General features: G+C 30.0%; 1 non-coding gene across 1 annotated transcript; it reads left to right on the forward strand.

The window, feature by feature from the left end:
- Positions 1-5,372: 5,372 nt before the first annotated feature.
- TRNAE-UUC (transfer RNA glutamic acid (anticodon UUC)) lies at positions 5,373-5,444 on the forward strand. The gene has a single exon. It is a non-coding gene; the product is annotated as a tRNA-Glu (tRNA).
- The last annotated feature ends 294 nt before the right edge of the window (positions 5,445-5,738 follow it).

Here is a 5,738-nt window from a genome sequence, read left to right on the forward strand (position 1 = left end):
CGGACTTTTTTGGCTTTCGAAGGTTAATATTGTAAATTTAAGCGTGCCAGTAAGGATCAATCAGTCCTTATAGAATTTTAATTGCCAACTAATTATCGGACAATTGTGTTAAAGTTCTTTCAGCCTCAATGAAGTGGACTTTTACTGGTAACTTGTTTTAGGAGAAATTTATAAGAAATAACAAGTACAGAACAATTTAGAAATTGAATTTCATTGAGTGAATAAGAACTTACAATGAAATGACTCAGTCTTGAAAAGATTTACAACAACGACTACTTAAAACTACTCTTAGGAAATGAAGTGCAGTATAGGAATTGAAGTATTGAAAATGTAACGAACTGTAAATGTAAAAACTGGAAAGGAAATAATAAGTAAATGAACTGGTTTCTGGATCTGAGTCTGGGTCTTTCAATTTGGGGCCTTTCTTGCTATTTATACTCTCCAAGGGTAACCGTCGAAGTGGGCTTCCAACCGTCGAAATATCCTCCCATGATTGCTGATCATGTTTTCTCACAGTCAGTCCCACTACGTCATTCCTGTAGTTAGGCTTCCCTCTTGGATTTGAATTTGTATTTGAATTCGTGAGTAACCGTTGGGCTACGTCATCTTGTGCTTTCTAGCTATTCCAGTGCTGCGCATATCCATTATAACCAATATGACCTGCCACGTGTCTGTCTTTGATTGGAGACTTGTATTAACTCCCTGAATTGCCCTTCATGGACCACGTGTCAAGCTGCAATTAGCTATTACAAAATATGTAGCTAACAATGTCTCAAGTATTTTTCTAACAATTATTAGTGGTGCTACCTCCTCTAATACGTTACCCCAATTTTGGTCTCTAATGAGATGAAAAACAGAGAGAGATGGAGAGGAGTGTGAGTCCTCCTTTCACATGGTTCATTTCATGTCGTTGAGGGTGGAATGAGGATGCATAATTAGAGCTTCTATATATATATATATATATATATATATATATATATATATTTGTTTTTAAAATTATCTTCTGTAAATTTTTTAAAAAATACAATAAATTTTATAATTTCAACATAATTATATGAGATTCTCTTAAGATTTTAAATCTTATAATCTTTTTTTTTTTGTTTGTTTGTGTTAATATGTGTTTTTAGAATAATAATAAAGAAAAGTTATACATTTTGCCTGAAAAATGAGTAAAAAAAAATAATATTTTTAAGTCTTTTAACATGTGTGTTTAAAGGTACATGTTAAAAAAATCATAAATAAATAACAAAAATATTATTTATCATGAATTTTTGTCTTAAAAATTATTTTATTTTTAATATAATTAAAATATATTAAATAAAATATTAACAACATAAATATATAGGAGTATTTTTTTTTTTTATTAATGTTTGGTAGCCTGAAAATATGTGGCTCGAATGGCTCGAAAATGGCAAAACGACATCGTTTTACACAAAAAACGACATCGTTTTAAGTGTTTTGAGCCATTTGAACCACATATTTTCGGGTCACTAACCATTCCTCTTTTTTTTTTTTTTTTTGGATAGATTGATGGGGCATGTCAGCTCTAGGGAGCCTGACTCACGTTGCAAACTGTGTGCATTGGTTAAATTTCTATCCGTAAATCCGTATTTAAATATCCAAATACAGCATAAATGGGCCGGCCCAAAGAGGCCCAGTGCTTTCAGATTTGTAATTACTCGGAATATGTACAACATGACCGGCCCAGTGTTCAAATCAACAAACCTGCCAATTAGAGCATATCCTAAAATATTATTAAAAAAATTCATTTCTTATTTTAAAAATTATTTTTTTATCTACTTCCTTTAACAAACTTCCTATTTTTTTCTCTATTCTATTAAAATAATCTTTTTAATTATTTTTAAATTAAAATTTTTTTAATAATAAAATAATGAAAACACATGCCAACCAAACACCAGCAGGCAGCAGTAGCAAAGTAGCAGAGGAAAACAAAGAATGGCGGTCAATTGGTTAGGCCAATTTTAGACATTTTCTTTCTTCAATTACAGGACACTCACGGGACATTTAGAGGCATCCCTTACGTACATTCAACAAAATAAAATAAGAATTTATTAGTTATGAGAGCATCCTAATAGAACCCTTGAGCATTTCTATCAGTTTCCTTATAATAATTTTTTGTTATTATAAGGAATTGATTCTTCAAAAATCCTTCCCATCAAATCCCTTATACAATTCTTTAAATTTAGAATTACTATAGTCACTCTCTATTTGTAGGGAGTCACTATAACTCTCTTATATCTGACTATAATCGTCCACTCAAATGTCCCATATAAAATAATCTAGACAAAAATTACTTCGCCGGTCGTCACCTGGTTTCTTCTATTGCTTTCTTCATAGCAGCAAATGACGTTGCCTTTTGAGCCATTATTGTTGACTTTATTTTATATTGTTTAATTATTTTATTATTAAAAAAATATTAATTTTAAAAATAATTAAAAAAAATATTTTAATAAAATAGAGAAAGAATAAGGAGTTTGTTGGAAAATATAGATGAAAAAGTGATTCCTAAAATAAGAAATGAATTTTTTAATAATATTTTTGGGTAAAATTTAGGTAGGCTGAGAGGAATGCTCTTATATCCCCTCTTTACCTATTTTAAGGGGTTTGATAGCCCCTATACACTTTCAGCAGCTTCCTTAAACACTCTCCTAAAATAAAAATTACTACAGTGTCTCCCTATTTGTAGATAGTCACTGTAGCACCCATATATATACATATATATATATATATATATATATTTGGAGACTGTAATACACATTTATGATTTTTATTTTTTTAAAATTTATAATGAAAAATTATATTTTTAATAAAATAGAGAAAAAAATATAGAGTTTGTTAATAGAATAGAGAAAGAATATGGAGTCTATTGGGGGAAGTAGATGAAAAAGTGATTCCTAAAATAGGGAATGAATTTTTTAATAATATTTTAGGGTAAAATATAAGTAATCTGATAGGGATGCTCTAAGGGAGCTATAGTGTCTCCCTACAAATAGAAAGTCATTATAACAATACTTATATTTGGAGGGTTGGATAAGAGATCTGCTGGGAAAGGAATTCTGAAGAATTAATCTCTTATAATAAGAAAAAACTATTATAACTGTAATGACTCCTTACAAATAGAAAGTCATTATAGCAACACTTATATTTGGGGGGTTAGATAAAGGATCTGTTGGGGAAGAATTTCTGAAAAATTAATCTCTTATAATAAGAAAAAACTATTATAAAGGACCTGCTGCGGATGCTCTTACTAGTAATATAAAATACTTACAGGTGGCTCAAAGCCTATATGCTATAACTATACCAAATTAAAATTTTATAGACAAATTTAAGAATAAAATTACTTTTTCGTGACAACTCATATGAATACCTAAAATGTTTTTATGTGATAGTATACTCCAAGCTAGGGAATGAAAAATAAAAATAGTCTTCTTCTGGGTCCTCCTGACTGTGAGGTTTGTGAGTTTTGCAATACCTATGTATGTATATGGAATATACTAACCTCTCACAAGCCATGCAGTAGATGATGCTGTGCATTGACGAGAAGCTTATTTCCAAAATAAATACCATTGAAAACAGAAAAAATGTGCATGCTTGAAATGATTCCTCTCTAGCAAAATCCAATGGGTTTCATATCATCAAGTTTCTCAGAGAGAGATTTACAGAGCTATTTTGACATTCTGACCGCCTCCGAAAATGATAATAATTCATATGCAACTGCAAGGTATTAATTAGCAGCAATTGATGGAGGTGGACAGAATGCCAAAGTGGCTATGCAATAAGGCCTCTGAAAAACCCTAGAGAGAGAGAGAGAGAGAGAGAGAGAGAGAGAGAAAGAGAAAGAAATAAAGAAGAGAGATGGACTGTGCAAAGGGATTGAGGGAGAGAGTGATAGTTTTGGAGTTTTATAGCTAGTTTCTTTAAAAGTGGGTGTGGGTAGAAAGAAGGTGCATGCGCATGCATGGTGTTTGAAAATGGTTCAATGTTGAAAGAGGGTGTACGAGCGTGCATGTGTTTGTAGAAAAATATTGTTGAATCCTCGGTTTGAGATATATTCTTTAGGAAAATACTATATTTCAAATAATTTATTAAATTTTTTATCAAACCTCTTACATAGGTGTAAGATCGACACAAAATATATGTGTGTCGGTCTCACACCTATATGAGAGGTTTGATAAAAAATTTAGTAGATTATTTGGAATCCTTAAAATAACTCTATTCTTTATCCCAAAAAGTTAATGTTTTCACATACTCTTATTTTATTTAAATTAACTATAAATTAAATATAAAATTATATGACTACTTTAAAGCTTGTTCTATATGAACAAAGTGTCCTGTTACTTTGTGTTGAGTAATAAATTTTAAATAAAATGATATGTTAGATTTGAATTCCTTTATTTTAGATTAAATCAAAGTGATCTATTATGTAAAAATAAAAAAAAAAATAAAAAATTGTTATCATATTATTTTGATAGAATTTATGTATAAGAAATTTTAATTTACAAATTATTTATTTATTTATTTATTTATTTATGGTGCATTAGAATTAAAATAAAACAGTCTTACAACATCATGAAACAAGAGAGGCTATATCCTCTCATACAAGGTTCCAAATTTATTTTGTGTTTAGCCATGAAAGAGTAGGTTATTATGCAAGAAACTAGTCTTTATTTGACCATGAAAACGAAGTGATATCCGTTGCACTTACTACATGCTTTTTTGACTTGATGCCGCAAACAAAGAGGTTGCAAAATGTGCTGGCTCTTCTTGTCTCACAAGTATTCACATTGTCAACTCTTACATGAGTTCAGAGTCACCTTCTAACATTTTTATTTAATAAAATAAGAAATAAAAGTCAATGAAATAAATTTTCAAGATTAATGGCAAATATTTTATGCTATCAATGAAAAACAAATTAACTTGAAAATATATATATATATATATATATATATATATATATTTTTAAAGGAATAAAAACAATTTTCAAATTAAAATCTAAATAATATCATTGCATTATTAGATCACTCCGTACCACTACCACTTTGACTATTAACATTGTCACCATCCCAACAACCACATCATTCTGCTATCACAATTCCGCCATTACTCTCATACTGCAACCACGATAATACTGCTATTATTACTACTACCACCACATTCACTACTAAGCTACTAGCACATTAGTTTCAAAATTATAGCCAAACATAAAAAAATATATATTTCAAAGAATATTTGTTTGTGGTGGGAAAAGTTTTGTATAGAATGGTGTCACAAGTGCATGATAGGAAAACCCATGAATTGATATCGTTAAATCATCTGTACAAAATTTATTTTTCACGCACAAGTGGCAAGAATCCGTTGTCGTCCAGCGGTTAGGATATCTGGCTTTCACCCAGGAGACCCGGGTTCGATTCCCGGCAACGGAAGATAATTCTGTTTTTGTCATCCAAAGTTCAATACTATTTTTTTCCTTGAGGGGTTAATTTTTGGTTATTATTTTTCAACTCTCTGTAACTCAATGGAAATTACATTGGCAAAATATAAATTATTTGATAGAAAAATGTTAGTGGCCGAATGATTCGAATGTGTCAAAATGACGTCATTTTAAGACATTCGAGCTAAGAAAATTCGGGCCACCTAGTATTATTGTATTTGATATTTGCTCAAAAAAATGATACCAACATCATTTTTTTTAAGATAAATTACAAATATATCCTCTA

Source organism: Camellia sinensis, chromosome 12 (genome assembly GCF_055761805.1).
Source record: "Camellia sinensis isolate YWXY chromosome 12, ASM5576180v1, whole genome shotgun sequence".
Lineage (NCBI taxonomy): Eukaryota > Viridiplantae > Streptophyta > Magnoliopsida > Ericales > Theaceae > Camellia > Camellia sinensis.